This window comes from Vanessa cardui, chromosome 12, assembly GCF_905220365.1.
Source record: "Vanessa cardui chromosome 12, ilVanCard2.1, whole genome shotgun sequence".
NCBI classification, from domain to species: Eukaryota; Metazoa; Arthropoda; class Insecta; order Lepidoptera; family Nymphalidae; genus Vanessa; species Vanessa cardui.
Window position 1 is genome coordinate 875,934 of NC_061134.1, and position 20,966 is coordinate 896,899.

The 20,966-nt window shown below is 32.3% G+C and overlaps 1 protein-coding gene across 7 annotated transcripts in view; it reads right to left on the reverse strand.

Annotated features, from left to right (window-relative positions):
* LOC124534051 (broad-complex core protein isoforms 1/2/3/4/5) overlaps positions 1-18,280 on the reverse strand; it is a 118,726-nt gene extending 100,446 nt beyond the window's left edge. For 2 of the 7 annotated variants that reach the window (XR_006966716.1, XM_047109709.1), the window contains exon 1: positions 17,684-18,082. The gene's annotated coding sequence lies outside the window, so the exon portion shown is untranslated. The other 5 variants (XM_047109702.1, XM_047109703.1, XM_047109705.1 and 2 more) reach the window with 5 other exon arrangements.
* Between the last annotated feature and the right edge of the window lie 2,686 nt (positions 18,281-20,966).

A 20,966-nucleotide genomic window follows, 5' to 3' on the forward strand; every position in this document is an offset into this window, starting at 1 on the left:
TTCTATTTTTGTATTTTATTAATTTTGTGTTACTTCCTTTTTGTTTTTTTTTTTGTTTGTGGTGTGCAATAAAGTATAATTCATTCATTCATTACATATGATGATGAACTATTGATTATATTTATAAATATAATCAATAGTGCATCATCATATACGTAGTTATGTAATTGCCGTCTTCCATACGCATTATCTTCTAACCCAAAGTTTGTCTGGAAGAAATGGCTTATATGCCATTAGACCGCCTTCTGCTTGGCCAATTTTGTTTGAAAGAAAATATATTTTGTGTCTTTATGTATATTTGGTGTGCAAAAAAGAGTTAAATGATAAATAAATAATAAGAGTTAAAACAAGATTGTATCAAAAATTAAATTCCCAATCAATAAGAACTGTTGCTATTGAAATTAGCGAGACATATCCTGAATTTGTAATTGTATCGTATTATTTAGTAAGCCCAAAAATTCGCTTGTGGACTGATTTCGTATTATTCAGAGCACGTTAATGCTAATTACTTCGGGGAAGACGATACGTCGCAATAAACATGTATGGAACCATTAGCCGTGTCCGTCTGATGGCTTTTTGACCTTTGGACATAATTTCCATAAGTCCTTAAGGTAGGCTCTTATGAGCCGGGGTGATCAAAGTTGTCAAACATCAATACTGGTCTTTCAGCTGTGAGGACAAGTCAGTGTCACCAGAGTCACAAACAGCATTGATGATATAAAGAATAATTATCATGTAGTAATTTTAAATACGTAGTATTTATTTACACTTTATAACACGTATTGATAAAAAATTGAATAAAATCAATTTTTTATCATGTAGGCTGTTATAAGATTTTTTCGTGAATTTTGATACATAGTAACCACTGTTTCTACCGAGCAGAACTGGCAAAAAACTCTTTCTTTTTCAATATTTTAAAGATTTGTTTGAATTTTGAAATAATATTGCATATATCCTACCTAAAAGTCAACAAGTATTAACATCGCTCCATTCTATCTAAATAATTCTTTATTCAAAAACCAAATAAAAAAAATGTATTTCATACAAATAATTTTAATTTATGAATTGGAACCGTTAAAAACATAGAGTTTTTCTAGATTTTTCTAGAAGCATAAGCCGTTATCGTGAACCGAAATCGAATACACGGATAAATTAAAAATAACGTTTACAATTTGTCCAAAATATACGACACATAAACACGATAAATCTATCACGGCGAGTCCGTACATGTGATGTTTTCTGAGGAAATTTATAGCTGAATGCTTTATAATCGATACATAAGAATAATACATAATATATTTAAATATAAAACGACGAAGAGCTGAGATGGCCCAATGATTAGAACGCGTGCATCTTAACCGATGATTGCGGGTTCAAACGCAGGCAAGCACCACTATATATATGTGCTTAATTTTTGTTTATAATTCATCTCGTGCTCGGCGGTGAAGGAAAACATCGTGAGGAAACCTGCATGTGTCTAATTTCATCGAAATTCTGCCACATGTGCATTCCACCAACCCGCATTGGAACAGCGTGGTGGAATATGTTCCAAACCCTCTCCTTAATGAAAGAGTAGGCCTTATCTCAGCAGTGGGAAATGTACAGGCTGTTACTTTACATTTTTACTTTATAAAACGACGTAATCGATGTTTATCTTAATTATAAATAGAATAATACTACACTAGTAGTCGCCCGCTGCTTTGCTCGCGTTTTAGGTTGTCTTGTGTCAGACAAAAAACTAGCCTTTGTACTTTCTTGGAGGTCAAATTTTCTTCAAACCAAATTTCATCAAATTCGGTTCAGCGATTTGGTTATGAAAAAGTAATAGACAGACAGAGTTAGTTTCGCATTTAAATTTTTAATATACATAAAAACGGTTTATGTACTATAGGTAAAACTTTATATATATCACGCAGGTTTATCTAGCCTGATATACATTCTGGAATTCAACTAGTATAAAATCCACGCTTTTTTATGATATAGGTTGGCGGAAGAGCATATGGTCCACCTGATGGTAAGTGGTCACCATTACCCATAGACAATGACGCTATAAGAAATATTGACTATTCCTTAAATCATCAATGCGCCACTAACCTTGGGAACTAAGATATTATGTCCCTTGTGCCTGTAGTTTCACTGGCTCACTCAGCCTTCAAACTGGAACACAACAATACTGAGTACTGTTATTAAAAATAACTGATGAGTCGGTGGTGCCTACCCAGACGGGCTTGCACAAAGCCCTACCACCAAGAATTTTTTTTATTTTCTTTTCGAAGCTTTTTTGTCATCTGTATAAACTTGTGTTGAATAATATCTTTATCGATGTATTATTTACAGATGATTTGAATTTATGAAACGGTAGAGTTAAACAGATTATTAAGTTAGATGTTACGAATTCCAGCAACTAATAATTACGTAAGTAAATTTCACACGACAGCTTGTGCAACGCTATATACAAATGAATTAGAAAGTTACGTTGTCTATACATGTAAAGATGGCGCCTCTGATACATTTCTATTAGCTTAAACCAATGAATCAGAAGTCAGAAGTCAGCGACAAGCCATTTAAAATACTGATTATTTGAGATCTTTGTCAAGCCATCAACAAGTAAAGGTGTGAATTATATACCAAAGAAAATCCAGCATTAAAATTATGACGTCATGGCGTTCCAGATAGTTCTAGAAGCACAAAGGATTAATTATTTTAATTAACTAAAACAAATTGACATTTGATTCCGAACTCTGTATCGACAAGATGTTTATTTGTTTATTGCGGTCATAACTTACACACACACAGTACAGCACAGTATTTGCATACATTATGGTTATACTACAATTCCAGCCCATTGCCATGATTTGGTAGCTACAGTTAAATGCCTCTATTTACACTTAGCTTGCCATTTCATACCAGAACAGCTTAAGTTTTTGTATGATCACGAGCGGTGAAAGTACTGCTAATATCATTCTTACGGTAACAATGTCTAGTAATAGCCAACGGGACTTTCCAGCATGAAATGTCACTTCCATGAAGTGACGATTAAGAAATTTGTAAATATGTATTCCTTACAGCACCTAATCCATGGAGATAGGATTATTTACCGTCAATATCGCCAGTCTGCCTTCCTATCATAAACAAGAAAAACAATTCAATGTCTATGTACCTTAATTCTTACGTAATTATATCAGGTTGCCGCTGACGTGATTAAGAAGTACGTCATTAAATCTGTACGTGTCACGCTTTTAAGTTTTACGAAAACCTACCTATATGGACATAACTTGGACCAGCTTTGAAGAATGGTGTTCCATGGTTATTATCCTGGAGTCCTCACTGATGATTGCGACTTCAAACCCGGGTAAGTTAAGCATTTCTATATACTTCATTTATTTTTATAATTCATCTCGTGCTGAACGGTGGAGAAATCATGAATTTTCATGTCATATAAAATCCTAACTCTAAATTCCAGACTATTGCCTCAACAGGAGAAGCCCAACGGTGGGACACTAAGAGGCTGTTGCTTTTGAATTTTGACGTATATATTTTTCAATATAAGAACGATATAAGAACTAAGAAATTAAAAAGTTACTTTAAGTATAGACACTTTTAGTTACTTTTTTTAAATATAGACATTTGGCGTAACTGTGTTTATGTAAATACCTTAAACAATGAAATAAATATTATGGAACACATACAGGTCTACGAAAGAATATATACTTTACTTAAGGTTATATTCATTCAGTAAAAAATATCCATGGTTTTATAAAAAAAGATAACAACGTTTATACCAGATTAATTCGAGCCCTTGATATAACTCTTTTCACTAACATACGCAAACATATTTTAGTGAACATTTTTTGCTATATATAATGAAACACGTGAGCTTATATGAATGGAGCTTCCAAGCGCACATTTCATTCACATAAGCTTAGGCTCTCGTGCTGAAAATAGCGCTTTTACGCTAAAATGTACTCCAGAATAAAAAAAACTTATTTGTAAACTACACATGTATAACTCAATGTTAATCCATTTTATTATTATATTAATATTACAAATGCGAAGGTAATGCCTATCTGAACCAACTTAAATGAAATTTGGAACATCAATAGTCTAGACCCTGAGAAAGGACATAGGCTACTTTTTAAATAGAAAAAAGTTTTGTAAACAAAGAGGTCTGACATCAATGTAATACGATAAGTTAATTTGCAAGTATATTCATATGATCTACGCGAGCTTAGCTGCGGGTAACAGCTAGTAGAAAATAAACTACTATTATTAATATAAATTATAAATACACACAACTAAATATATTGTATTTAGTGAGTTTTAACACGATCTAGCTTAATACTTGTCGTTATTAATTAAAAGTTTAATATTTTCACAATTCGCGTTACGTTTCCTACACACTAGTCGCGGGGCTGTGACGTACGCGTGACGTCAGAGGACGTGACGTCAGAGCACGTGGTCGAGCGAGTGCGAGCCGTGTAATAGTACTCTTTGTTAGACCTAAACGGGATTTTATCGTTTTCCATGTACTATTTCCCTTCTGCGTCACCTACATTCGTTTTGTTACGTAGCTATTGAAAATTCAAATGTTTCGTTCGTAGAAATAGTTTATGAATAGCTGAAATATATACGTTTGAATTGCGTAAAAGTTAAACTATTTGATTAAATATTCAAAACATATTATATTACAATACATATATATTAAGCGCAGACTGTTGTGATTGCTAATTGATACCTAAAAGGTGACGTTTTCAAAATTAAAACAATATCATGGAATTAATAGTTATTAGAAAATCTGCCGTAGGTAATCAAGTAGGCTTTTACACATGTATGACAAAACAAGGTGACGGGCAAATGTCCCTTGATGGTAAGTGGTCAACAACAATCAAAGACATGTTTTTTGTCACTCATAGACAATGACGCTGTAAGAAATATCAACCATCGTCCATGCGTCTCAATGCTGTAGGTACACTGGCTCACTCACCCTTCAAACCGAAATACAACAATACTGCGTACTGTTGCTTAGCGGTGTAGTTACACTGATATTAACTACTTTATAGATATATTATATGTCAGATTTAAAGGGTATAGTATCACTTGACGATTGTGAAATGTCAATTTGGATAAACATATTTTGATTTGATTTGTTATAGCAACTAACTTACAAGCCTTCCAAAAAACCGCTCTGATAAGCTAGTGTTCAAAATTTAAGATTTTATTTATGTATATAAATAGCCCTTGCGTATCAGACGTAATTTTTTTATTAACATAAATAGATATTATTCTTATTATTTTCTTATTTAATTACGTTAATCTATTTATCAGTTTTTTAATGTTATATGTGTAATATAAGAGCGAATTTTATAATATATTATTTAAACCCTTCTACAAAATCACCCTTGCATTTTTTCACGGTGACGTTAAATAAGGGTAAGGCTCATTTATACTGAATAATTAATTTAATTACCGCGATCGCGTAGAAGATAATTAGAGTGATTAAAAATAATTGCCAATACATCCATGTGTGTTCGACAGCTCATAGCAGAGCAGGATTTAGTTCCAAGATCTTTGCAATAATAATCATTATATGGTGTAAATAAAAGTCGCTTTTCCCGTCCCTATATAGGGATATAGGGACAGGAAAAGGGACAGGACCAATACATAGGGAATGTATTGGTATTATGGGTTTTAATGAGGTTTTTTTTTAACAGATAGAGTGATTCGAGAAGGTTTTTATAAAAAAAATACATGGCAAATTTCGTAAAGAAATACTGATGATATTAGAAGTTTCTACTGTGATGTCGTATCATTGCATCCGTGCGAAGCCTGAATAGTGTAAATGTTACTGGTCAGAAAATTATCTGATCTGTTTATGTAAGCATTGTCATTGAATTAAAATAGTTAAGCATTCGAAGTTTAAATGTAATGTTTTTTTTTCTTGAAGAACATAAAATTTAATTGTCAAGCATTAATCTATAGTAATATTATAAATGTGTAAGTAACTCTGTCTGTCTGTATGTGCCTCTTTCACTGCCAAACCACTTAACCGAATTCAATTAAATTTTATATATGAAGCAAATTTGATCTTCAAGGAAAGATATAGGCTGCTTCTTGCCTAGTACATGACAACTTTACTCCTTAAGCGAAGCCACTGACGATATAGGTGGACTGTGGACTGAGGTGTTTATATAAAAAAATCGAATAATGTGCATATAAATTGAACATATACCATAAACAGAATGTTCTACATTTACAATAGATTTACGAAAAATACTAAAATAATTGAAAACAATACGCTAGACTTCGTATTTCAAGATTTACAAAAGAATAAACAAAAGCAACGGAAACATCTCGTGTGTAGCGCATGCTTTAAATTCTTACGCACATTTTGCGTCTGTGATCCAGTGGCTTGTTCGTGTTCTTTTTTCAAATCGTTATTAATAAATTCTCAAATGAGAACGTACTCATCTTTACTAATTTCAATTCTATTTTTAAACCTTACTGAAAAAACTGCTAATCCCATAAACATAAAACTTATACAAGAAAATGCAACGCATTTCGGAGAAGGTAAAATTGTCTTTAAAAGTATTTTAAAAGTAATTATCATATGTTATGTTCCTGTATACATATATGTGATACTATCTGTCGCCAGCGGCTTCGCTCACCTTTAAGAGCTGGTCTTCAGGTGTTAGCCAAAAAAGAAATTATGTCCTTCCTTCGAGGTAAAGCTTGGGTACCAAATAATATATGTTTAGTAATTTAGCTGTAAAGAGCAACAGACATACAGAGCATTTATAATATGGGTATAAATTTGCAGCAAAGTTTGTGCCGAACTATCATAACAAATATGGCGTTGTCTTTAGAAATACAAATGAAAAATCAAGCACCAATCAAATACACCAGCCGCTGTTTGTTAGAAATTTTATCTAATAAACTACAATTTGAGGTTTTGGATGTGATATAAAGCCTTTATTATAATATGTTCTAGAGGTCCCAGAATAAACTTCGATTACAATAATTTCTTAGCATGGAATTGTCCATTATAGGAACATTGGGATATAGTCCTTTATAAAATAATTTATTTAAAAAAAGAACGCCCATTCTTTTTTAATATTGTAACGAAAATAATAATAATAAAAAATTACTCAGGAATACAAAGTAAATAAATATATATAGTCGATAAAACAGATTCATTATTCCAGCAATATGTTACGAGAAGAATGATCTAGACATCTCTGAAGGAGGCGATCATTATTAAACAAAAAAAAAAGTGCAATAATAATACATGCGCAGGCGCTGATCGAGGTCAAGGTGACGCGCGACTTTCGAATCCCCACCCGACTATTTACACTCAATGATGCATTCCCCCCTTGCAGTAACTACATAGCTAATCCCTCCCAAGGATATCTACTATAGACCTATAAAACTCACCCCCTCTTACCCCTCCCTGATTACACATACACACATAACTATAAACAGATTTATTTGCCTATAAACTTATATGTTTCTTTTTTTGATATATTGTTATAAAGAATTGCATATGTATATATTTTTTTGAAGTTATATATTAAAAAAAAAACCTATATGGTCTTGTAGTATTTAATGTAGGAATCATATAACCGATAATATATGTCAATGATATTCATAGTTTTTTTTTTATCTTTTTATCAGATTACGAAGCCAATGTCTATAATATACTGAATGTGTAATTTTTGTTTGTATGTATAAGTATGGTTATACGAGTATTATGCAAGGAGATGAAACTTACATACATAAATATACCATTTTTTTGTAGATTTGTATATAAAGAGATCTGTATGTTTGTATGTATGGCATAACTGCTGGGACTAATTACTCAATTCTAAAAACAAAATTCTATTCTATACTTATATATAGCGACACGCTTCGTCTTCGCACGGACGCAATGTGCAATTTAAGCTTAAAAATATTTAAGACATAACTTTAAAACTTCTATAATCAGTGTTTTTCTAATATATTATACATGTAAACTTTCCTCTTGATCCAATCTATCTATTAAAAAAACCGCATCAAAATCATTCTTTTAATTTTAAAGAACTAAGCATACATAGGGACGGACAGTGAAAAGCGACTTCGTTTTATACTGTGTAATGAAGCTATATTATTCTTGAGTACTATAGAATATTAATTTTTATATTGTATTGATATCGTATCATTTTATTTATTAATAATTTGGATCCGTTCAAAGCAGGGGTCGCTAGTGCGTCACGTGAATATAAAAATAAATTAAAATGAGAATTTATTCTTATTTTATTAGTTATTTTCTTGATTTTTATTGCTAAGTTATCCATATCAAAATTAATATAAATATTGATTGTTTTATTTTTTGTAATAGTTGTTGATATAATGCCGTATTGTTGCTACGCTATAAACACTAAGGATGCTCTGCTATGGTCGTGTATACTATGTACATATATATGTAAAGAAAAAAAATGAATGAATTTTTCCTCACAACAAAAGTCAAACGCTGATATATGTATATCTATATTAAATAATATTTTCATTTCGATAGTCTCAATGTGTCAGTCTGTTGCTTGATTAAACTTAAGGAAGATCAAAGGCTATTTTTTTAAGCATAACGCTTGATGATTAATACCCAATAACGCGAACGGAGCCTCTTCTAGAACTTTTCCCATTATTCGTGTTTTAGACATATATATATGTTTATATATCTGGACAAAAACCTTTGGGTTGTTTGTCTAAATAGATTAAGCTAACAGATAGTACGAAAACGTGTTGGTTATTCCGTAATTTGCAAGTCGGCATCTGATAACCGAAGATCAGGTCAATGTACTGCCACAATAGTTAGACTGAAATGTGTCTGGTAATCTAGATAGTAATGTACCATTGTTAACACTATTTTGAGTTTTCATTATACATGCCATGCGTTAAGAGGGTAAAGTAAAGTAACAGCCTGTAAATTTCCCACTGCTGGGATAAGGCCTCCTCTTCCATTAAGGAGAGGGTTTGGAACACATTCCACCACGCTGTTCCAATGCAGGTTGGTGGAATGCATATATGATAGAATTTCAATGAAATTACTCACATGCACAGGTTTCCTCGCGATGTTTTCCTTCACCGCCGAGCACGAGATGAATTATAAACACAAATGAAGCACATATATATATAGTGGTGCTTGCCTGGGTTTGAACCGGCAATCATCGGTTAAGATGCACGCGTTCTAACTGGGCTATCTCAGCTCCTTAAGAAGGTTAAGAAGGTACCAAGTATGAAAAGTTTTCTTTCACATTTAACCAATAAATACTTACGTCATTTTTCTCTTAACAGAGTATAATTCTTTACTTTTTTTTATAAAGAGTTGACAGCTGACAGGCCTATGCTTGTTTTTTTTAAATAATTGATATTATTTCGACGTGAAGGAAAATACTGTGAAAGAATCTGCATGTGTCATACGAAGACCGTTCACATTTCTATCAACCAGCGTTTGAGCAGCGTGGTGGAATTATCTCCAAAACTGCTACACGCTGTGACTTTAGTTTATTCTTTACTTTTCTTTTTATGTAAGATTAAAATATGATATCAAATTTGTAACTTTCTCAATACTCAGCGCCTTATATTTGATTAAGTAAAATATTTCACTATTTAACATAGTGTGTTAAGTTCATACTTTTTTACTATTTATATGACTTATTTCATTTGAAAGTAAAGGCTCGTTATAAAATAGTATGTGGTAAATCATGTGAATATAGAAAGCGCGTAATACAACCTCTATTTAACAATCAAATTGAAACAAAGAAAACACCAGAAATTGTTACTTCGATAAAAAAAAGTAATAATGTAAAATTCAACATTTCATATAAGCGTTAACGTTCTTAATATATTTAATTGCGCACGCGCACCCGATGCAAATAACATTTTCTACCTGTCAACCTTGGACGGTTGTTTTTTTTATCTATTCAGGGAAATAAAACTCGTAAGCCTATTACTTACGTTTGAATATATGACCTTTAGCGTTTTAAGCACGAGTTTTATGCTTTAAAGCTTTGACCAGTTGTTTTTGTTCGTTTGTCATTATTATTATGTGTATGGAATCGAGTACGATATAATTGAAAATGATATATTGATTTTATGCGCATAGTGTGTTAATATCTTTATATATTAACATCGACGACATCCATGGTCGAGTGGTGTGTACACCTCTGAGGTCCCGGGTTCGATTCCTGGCCGAGTCGATGTAGATTATCATTAGTTTTCTATGTTGTCTTGGGTCTGGATGTTACCGTCGTTACTTCTGATTTCCATAACACAAGTGCTTCAGCTACTTACATTGGGATCAGAGTAATGTATGTGTTGTTGTCTCATATTTATTTATTCATATACATATTTTTCCGTACATTTTTATATCACCAAGCTCCTTTTTAACGGTTGAGCCTATATTGACGATGTTTCTGTGTAATGTCTATATAGCTTAGATGGGACTATGTATGTATCTTAGGATATGCGCAAGCGATTCCTTGACGTCACTTCAAAAGACAGGGTCGGAACCGCTGCTTTTCTTAAGTATCCCTCACATCGTGTGGGGGAAATGTGGCAAGACATTTTTCAAGAACAAAAACGATAAGGTATCTTACGGTATAGCTGTGATAGGATTCCAGGATTGTTTTAAATATAAAACAATTAATCTCTGATTTCATCCGTATGGGATAAGGATGAGATAGTTAAATCATAAATCAGTTCTAGCCGAGATGTCATGTGGCTTAGCCGAATCTTCGTTCAAACCCAGTCAAACACTTATTAGTTTTCAATTACGATGTACTTAATTTAATTAAAAATTCATCCTGTTATCAGTAATCTGCGGTGAAGGATAACATCGTCAGGAAACCTGCAACCTAAAGGGCTTATACCCAGCTGTGGGAGATTCTCAAGATGTATTTTTTTTATTTAAGTACAATAACTTTCACATATTAAAATACCGTATATTCAATGACAAGCCAAAAGCTATGGTGTACAATAAGGACAGTTCGCGCCCTTTTAACATTACCTCGTTCGTCATTTTACAAGTCTGGAAAGTATTCGTGTGATCTTTATCACAAAGATATAAGAACCATTTTGCTTTGACATCCTATTATTAAACTTTTTGATCAAACAATTCATTCTATAGACTTTATAACGTTCCGATAAGACTGCTATTGCTACAATCCTATTCGTATAATGTATTAAATGTTATAAAGTTCTTATGCTATAATATATAAGGGTTAATTTGCTGTGACAAGTTGGTTAGAAGAAGTAGATTCAAATGTATCTTATTGCTTAGGTATAAGGGTCATTTTCCTTATTAAAAATAACATGTGATCTCAAGGTTGTCTACACGAATAAGATGGACTGCACTTTTCCTTGTCCCTATGTCTTACTTATTATATATGATTTTATAAAGAACGTGAGTCTGTTCTTTTGTTATCACACAGTGTAAAAATAAATTAAAAAATTCCAAACATTCCAACTACTTATACATTTTTAATTTATATTGTAATTTCAATTTTAACCAAAGTAAAAGATTTAGATAGATATAAATAGAAAAGCTGCAGAAATAGTTTGTTATCTATATAGCAGCTTCATTCATCGAACGAAAAAAACTATTTATAGTACAATTACAGCTTTCATTTTATACAAGCTGTTTTCCCGTTGATACGCACGTGCCAAACTGGCTCATACCAGTTACAGTGTGGTCACACCATTACTTTATAAAGACTAAAAATGAAAAACAATAATTTAATTATTCGCATATCACATCATTGTATATGACTTAATTACAGTAATGATTTTAATAATTGTTCTGTAATTGTTCTGTATAATTTAAACTTTTAATGTACGAATTAACTAATAAAATCTTAAAGTAGGAAATAAACGCTCCGCTAAGTATTTTAATAAAACAGAAAAAAAAATCACCACCCATTATTTAAAACAAACGACGGGCGATTTTGAACTCTATGCGATTGATATAAGTCTTAAGTTAATTGAAATTTAAAACAGAACACTCGAAAAGATCTATATCTATCGTATTCATTGCAGCATGTTTTCCAACAACACATAAAATTGAACACTGTGTTCAAATTACAAAGCGAGTTGTGTTCTTTTTTTAACACGGTGTTTTGTAACGTGTGACTGATGTCGTGTGAGACAAGGAAGGCGATGTTCCTTAAAGCAAGATTTCTTGTATGTTATGAGATTTAATAGTTTTGGCGGTCAATAGGCAGTGTTGAGGCAGAGACCACGCCTTATAAAATGTTACCGGATTCGATTTCCGGGCAAAAACTTGTTTATTTCTTTTTTTAAATAGTGATTTAATTACAATGTAATACGATACCTAATTCTGAAATTTGGCTGGCTCGTTGGTTTGATAGATATAAGGCCTCAGAGTTGAAGGTTCTGGGTTCAAATCAACGGTTTTACGTTCTTGTGGTATTTAAGTTAACACTTCCAGCGTCTGAAATTTTGCGTGCTATTGATAACTCAACATAAAGCCTTACAATTTCATCTTGGTCCCAGGCTTTGTATCTAGTATATATTATTAATCTACAGTTACATACAATAAGCGATTGTTAACTATTCCCTGTCTTAATTAAAAGCTATTTTTATTAATTAAGAGAAAATATTTTTCTCTGTTCTCCAGGCTAATAGATTTTAAATCATGTAATCAACATTTTTGGTCAAATCTAGAAGACATTCATGTTTGTTGTATACTAAATTCGTATGAAAAAACATATAAATTCAATATGTTTTATATATTTATTTAATAAAACCCTTATCAATGTTATTGTACCAAAAAAAAAATAGTCGAATTGTCCTACAAAAAATGATGGTGACACCTTCGATTACATATATGAGAATAAACTATACTAATATCATTATAAATGTGAAAGTAACTCTGTTTGTCTGTTTGACGCTCATTCACGACCATACCAATGAACTTTTTGATGAAATTTGGTATGAAGGAAGCTTGTACAAGAAAGGACATGGCTACTTTTGCCTAACATATAATAACCAACCTCTAAAACGCGAGCAAAGCCCGGGCGACAATACCTTGTCTGTAATGTATAGAAATTCACTTCCAACACTATCATAGACTTTCCAAGCAATCCAAGCCACTTCTCAAAACGTCATTACGTCACGTTATACCCCTTGTGCGTTACGCCATTCAAGAAATTTCAAAGTATTACTTTCTTTTTATATTATTTACTTGGTAGTAGGGCTTTGTGCAAGCCCGTCTGGGTAGGTACCACCCATTCATCAGTTATTCTACCGCCAAATAACAGTACTCAGTATTGTTGTGTTCCGGTCTGAAGGGTGAGTGAGCCAGTGTAACTACAGGCACAAGGGACATAACATCTTAGTTCCCAAGGTTGGTGGCACATTAACGATGTAAGGAATAGTTAATATTTCTTACAGCGTCATTGTCTATGGGCGATGGTGACCATTTACCATCAGGTGGCCCATATCCTCGTCCGCCAACCTATACCATAAAAAAAAAGTATTGCTGCATGACGGTGGAATAATCTCGGGTAGATTAAATCACCAGCGACCAGCGCTATTCAAAGAGATACAATTATTTTTTTATAATATTCGTATTCGCGCGAGTTACATTTATCATTACATTAATTATATATACATCAAAACGTCTAATTTATTTCTTTTATCGTTTCTTTAACTCACTCACTCACTTTGTAACTCACTCGTGAAACTTTGACAACTGACTACAGTATGTACATACATATACAGATATGTGTGCTTTTAATTATTATAGACATTGTCGCATCAAAATATCACATCGTAACATTTCGTCTGAGTTTATAATTTCATACAGCATAATCCTACTGAAGTATTTCGTTTAGTCCGAAGTATATTTGAATACAAAATGTAACGTCTATATATATTTAACCTTTAAGTACCGACGTGCGGTCTCACAGGCCCCAACAGGTATACGAATTGCTAGTTTACCTCTTTCCCTGCACATTATCGAATCCAGCTTTTCAGTAGCTGCATGGTTAGCGCCTTCATTGATATTGGAACAGGGAATATTGTTGTAGCGGGCATATTTGGTGAGTAATCACCTTTTGAAATTCCGACGCGGCCTCACAGGCCTCACGTCGGTACTAACGTAAGTTTTTCTATTAATTTATATTTTAAATAATATGTTATTTTTAAAGATATTATGAGCTATAGATACATCAGGGACTTCTGTCTATTAATGAAATAATTAAAAAAATAATGAATTAAAAAAAATACCCCCCAGGGTTTTTCCCTACTAACATAAGAATAAACTTTATTTGGTTTTTACAAAGGATTCAACGATCTGGTCTCATCTTCCGAAGAAGGGAAAAGCAGTCATTTTAACTTAATTAATGCTTCATAACGACAAAACAAACAGTAAAGACTGAATTTAAATTTTTTTATAATTCTATGAAAAGCGGTATAGATAAATAAATTGATACAGTATACACATGCAGTCGCCGAGCAAGACGGTGGCCTATGTCAATTTTCACCGAATTTTAGATATTTGTTGCGTCAATTTTTGTCTTTTAAATAATATTAATACGGGAAAACATTTTGATAGAGATACATTTGTAAAAAAAGTCAACAATTAGTATTAGAGATTATAAAGCAAAGATTTTGTAGCCTAAGGTTGCACGTGAACGTAGAATGAGTTTGGCAAGACTACTTGAAGCTGTGGAAGTCAATAATTGTGTCTCCTCAGCTTCATATTTTCTTTCACATCAACCTAAATTCAAAAGAAAATCGATCTATGCATACTATTCGTGTAATATATACGTTTGTTTGTAGTGCGCTAAACAAGTGTGACCTGACAGGGCTTAAAATTTAAGGAGAAGTTGGACTGTGGATGTTTTTTTATTCAGAAGGTTTATGACAATATACTATTTTTTATCTAAGAGGTATATTAGTCATAAGTTAGAAATGCTATTTTTTGCTATTCTGAAAGGAGTATTTTTTGTGTTTTGATTTTTTATATCGAATGGTCTAAATTTTTCCCGAAATTGAAGCCAAATAATATTATTGTGTTATAATTACATGTTTCATAAAGTAGAATTTATTTCTATGGTTATTTTTGCGTAAAACCCTTTAGTTTTCAACATAATATAAGGAAAAATATTCAACTCATACTTTTGATATAAAAAACTGATATTATATACGCGGCCTCTCAGGCCTCACGTCGGTACTAACGTTACAAAAAATGCACGTCGGTACTTAAAGGTTAACTAGCTGTGCCCGCGACCTTGAATTTAACAAACAAAAAAAATATTGTAGCCTAAGTTACTCCTTATTATATACATATATCTGCCATTGAAAATCCCGTCAAAATCGGTCCAGTTGTTCCATAGATTAACCGGAACAGACAGACAGATAAAAATCGTAAAAAAATATGTTATTTTGGTTATACCTACCATGTATACATATGCATTGAGTAAATACAGATAGTCGTTGATTTTCATACAAATTATATAAATTAATAATTTGTAATTAATTTTTGTTTAATTTAGAAATTGATATAAATGAGAAATAGAGTGATTAGGTATTCAGTTTTAAGGTCGGTTTATAACAGTACAGTAACACACAAACAAACATACGATACATTAAAAAGGCGCGTGCTCCAACTAGTCGAATTCCCGTTAGTAATCAGAGTCTAAATTGATCTTCAAAAATGCCCCGTACCAATAGATACGAGATGTCCGCTATTTATTAGGCAAAGGATTCGCGTCCAGGAAGACCTCTATTCGGCAATGAGAAGCTAACGACAGAAGAGTTCCCATTACTGTACAGACGGACGCATAATAGAACAGGTTTGAGTATCTGTCCGTCGATAGAAAAAAATACAGATATTTATTGTACCGATTTTGATTACACTTTTAACATTTTATAGTTGAATTACATCTCATATTGATGTAATGCTTACAAATTACATTTAGAAGAATATAAAAATAATATTGACAAAGTTATTGTACAATTAGGTTCAGTGGCTATAAAGATTCAAAGTCTAATCGAAGATTACGGGTTCAAACCTGAGCTAGCATCATTTAATAAAATGCGGTTAATTCTGCTCACAATGCAACTCTTTCTCGGCGAAGGAAACCATCATAAGGTTATCCTCTTTTCAAATGCTATTCTGTCATATGTGTCCATAAAGCCGTATTGGAGCATGGTGGAATAAGCTCTAACTGCTCGAGAGATGTGGTTTTGTGACTGTGGGATATATGTCTATTTGCTAATGTTAAATATATGTACTTATGAGTCATATAATGTTTTTCTTAAGTAAATTTTTCCATTAGTTTTTTTTTTAAATTTCAGCTCTTATAAAAGAGTTCAAAAGTATTTATTATACAATGAATAAATGAAATAAAAAAATGATGCGCCTGCGCAATCACGAACTGAAAACATACGAGTAGCTTACATAATTTAAGACTTAAATTAAATGTACGGTACGACGTCTATTTATATGCTTTTTTATAGATAATTATTTTGACTATCGTATACCTTTATACTATTCTTAATTTAAATAAATTACGCCGCAAATTATTCAATCGAAATTAATAATCGCTTACATAATTTTATAGATTGGATTATTAAATAAAGAATAGATTGATATTTCTTCTTAAGAACGATTTATTTGAGCGAACATAGCCTGTATGCTGATGACCCATTTTTACAAATCACTAAAAAATAATAAAAGAACGTAACAAACGCTGCTACCACGCATGCGCAATGGCGCCACATGTATTTTTAGTCTATGCTTCGAAAAGTGCATTTATTATCTGTGCGTACGCATGGCGGAATATATTTAGTTTTTTTTTACAACACACATATTATTGTAATATCGGGCTTGATATATAACATACAACAATTTTCTTTTTTTTACAAAATATAAAACTATTTTTATACAAACATATCTAATATATATGACCTTTTCATTATACATTATGCCTTTTTTATTAATTCTAGCATTTTTAATATTAATGTAATTAATTAAATTCTGGAAAGATTAGAGATAGATATGTACATAATTTTTTACTGCTACTTATATCGTATCACCCTTATTTTTAACAATTGATAATTGTTGTAAATCTCTTTTTCTTTGTTTTAATGTAAGCAATAAATGCTAAAATAAATAAATTTACATCTAATAAGCTAAATTACTTTATTAGTATTATGAATAATAATACTGATGGATTTTAGATTTTGTTTTATAACAATAAAAATAATTAGTTATATTTTCGAAATTCGAATGTGCAACAACATGGCGGTCTTGCGCCCGCGCACTTTGTAGGCTTCGTAAAAAAACAGAACCAAGATGGCGGACTTTCTCGGCAGTGCCTAGTGACGCTGACGTCACTGGACGACGTGTCCTTGTATCTAGTGTCTAGCCCACTTTTTATTAAAAATAAATTCTAAAAGAAAAATGAGTTTTTTTCAAAAATGTGTGTTATATTCTTTCACTTTTTAAGAAAGCTTTGTGAAGTGACGCCAACATTATGATAATCTTAATAAAATACACACGTATTCAATAATTCGTATTAGCGTTATCTAATTAAAAATATACGTGAAAAAAAACAAAACAATAAAAAATAATTATTAAAAAAAAAATAAAGTGTATAAAACAAAAAAGTTTACTTACCAAATAAAACGAACCAAAAAACACAAGAGTCCAAACAGAATAGAATAAATAATTCATAAAATAATTCACAACACGACACTAGACACTGCTGCAGTCTTTTGTTTGATTGAAAAGAAAAAAATCTTGAATTCGTAAATAAAATTATATTTATGCCATTATCGGGTACGTCTGGAAAAAAATATGGCAGAATTAAATACTGCGCCCGCGACAGGGACAGGAGAAAACGACCGTTGGAAGCGATATTGAAAAGAGTTTAAAATAATTTCGTCTAACGAAATAATAAAATTTCTAATTAGAATCCGACTAGAGTTGCCGACGCGCGGGTCGAGTATATTATTCAAAAAATCGCGACGTACTGGCTGGCACTAATGATGCAGCCAGGACGTGTCTTCCTAGTAGTGCAAATATAAAATACTTTTCAAAAAATCTCCAACGAGCGTTTTGAGCCAAAAAATCTAACCTAACCTAACCCTGTCGGACGGGCGACTGGCGGGCGCGTAGGGGCCGCATTGCCAAATATTTTTTTTGCATCTCGGCCGAATTATGCACTTGTATGCGACTTACGTCGTCCCTTCATTGTAGTGGTGCGTCATGTACCGATTGGGCATTTTTATGTCTTCTTCGTGTGTGTGCCACTCACACATGCGGGACAGACGAAATTTTTACATGTGTGCGTCCGGCGTGGCCCTTCGGCGTGGAGTTTCTTTAAAATTTCGGCGTGTTATGTAAACATGCTGATTTTTTTTCGACATTAAAATATTTAGGTGTTGCCCTGAGGGGTCGACGGCCGTATTTTTCGGGAACTCTGACTAATTTCGGTAAAAGGATTCCGCTTCGACGTGCACTGGGCACCAGGAGCCCGTGTTTGGATTACTCTCGTTGCCCGTTTGTTTGGTCGGCGCGGGCGCATTTAAAAACGCTAAACATTGTTTTTGGTAAAAATTCCCGCCATTATTGTAAACTTCCTTGTGCAGTTGATAGCCTTCGGTTTATTTATATGTCGGTAATGTTTTAAATCACTGCATTCGATCGGGCACCGCGTTGCATGCTGCTAACATCAGCACCGAATGATTGAGAGCTAACCGCGTTTACGTATCGTTCTTTTTCTTAAAACTGTTTGAAATATAACATATCAAAATCGTATCTTTACTTACCCGAGGAATTATTAATCAGTATAAATACAATTAATATCAATTGCCTCACTAGTGACGTTCCTTCGTGTATTATTATTTACGGTTAATAAAACCTTTCACCTTACGTGTGGAATTTTGATAATTATGATATATTATAATTACCCGGACGAACGACCTCCAACCGAATATAATCCCTAAAGGACTATTTTGTAGTTAAAAATATATTTAGGCTTATTTTATTTTCTGTTACAACATATTCATTTTAATAAAACATAAAATTTGGTCATAAATTTTGGACCCTATTATTATTATTTCTGGATACACATATAATTACATATAAATATATTTACAAAATAAGTATTCTTACTAAGATACATTTAAATTTCGATAGTTATAAATTAATTTAATTATTACATCCAAGACTAAAGAGTACAAAGATTAAATAAATAACTATCAACGCCAAAATAATATAGTAAAAATATATCAAGTATGTTTCATGGATGGTCAATAGAACATGCTCCAATAGGCTGAAACAAACTAATTAAGGTTGCTAATAAAAATCCCTTTAATAAATTGGAGCGAATAACTTAGTAAAGGTCGAGCTGAGTTCACAGGTACCTTAAAATAGGTCGAACGCCCTTGGAAACTATCCCTCCCTCATAGGATAAACTATTATACATGCGGATCTATTTCGCAACATATTTTTAAATTTTTATAATTTCATTTTTTAAACCAATTGGAATCTTATTAGATTTCTAACGAGTTTAGTTTTTATTTGTATCGAGTTGAGTTTGTATCTTGTATTGGGTGTATACACGATTTTATTGCAAATCTCTTGTATTCGATATTATAAAAAAATCCTATTTAAAAATTATTATGTTAAATACGAAAGTGAATCTATATATCTGTCTTAACTAGTCAACCGATCGTCTTATTTTCCACACACATGTGTGACAACATTGTCAAGGGTACAAGACTCGAGCACATCCGCGGACAAAAAACTAATATTTTCATTGTTTGTAGAGATTTATCTATAGTTGATAAATTCGTTCAGACAGACCGGGTCCTGAAATATAAATAAGGGAACCGCATCGACCTCTTTAATCAAGCTAAATGGCAGTCTAATGTTAAATCGGCTGTCTGACTGTCTGTCAATTACAGGTGAACGTGTTAACTGTTACGGCGGCTTTGTATTTTTTACCTTAATCACGGCTATGTGCTCTCTATCCGACGTCACATTATCACTGATCGCTAACGAATTAACAGTGTTAATTAATCGCATTTATGAATCTTTATAAATAGTTCTGAAATCACCGCAAGCGAAATTATTATTACCTAAGTCCTTTTTTAAATCGTTTATCTCTGAGTCAAATTTCAGAACGTTTGGTTGTTCGTGATGAACGTACGGACAGACGGTTACTTTCGCATATAATATTAATCTGATAAAACGTTGAAAGAAGCGCAACTAAGTTTTGTAATGTACGTCAAAGTATTAAGTTAAATTATTTGTACATTACGTGTAATCTATCACTAAGAAAAATAAATCTAATATTTTTCCATAGCAGTAGCATGGGATTTCCCATATCAAGACGAAAACAATTGCCATACATCCTTATATGAATCGTTTCTTTTTTTATAATAAATTAAAAATTAGTTGATTTCATTGAAATAACATTTAAAAAAAAGGCAGACCCCTACAAACATATAAATGAGTGTTATAATATATAATTTACATGTGTGTACATTATGTATATGTGTGTAAAATATTATCAATTACAACAGCCTGTAAATGCAGCTATACAAACAAGTATACTGTGCGCGAGCGCATTAGATCGATAGCGCTGGGTTGTCGGCCGTGCGCCCTTGTTAGAAAAAGGACGATACATATAAGTATATGAACTGTGTGATGATAAAGCGAGGAGATGTGCCACGCGCTCGTGACGCTGACTTTACATTCAATAATACTTATGAGTACCTACTCGACCAAATGGTAGTCGAACAATATATACGACGTAATCATATTTAACGTAATTTTCTATACTTTATAAATGTCATAAAGATGTTTAATTATATATTTTAAGTAAATTTTATTTTATATAATGAAAAATTATTTATCCGAATATTTATTATCAAATTGTAAACTACGTTCC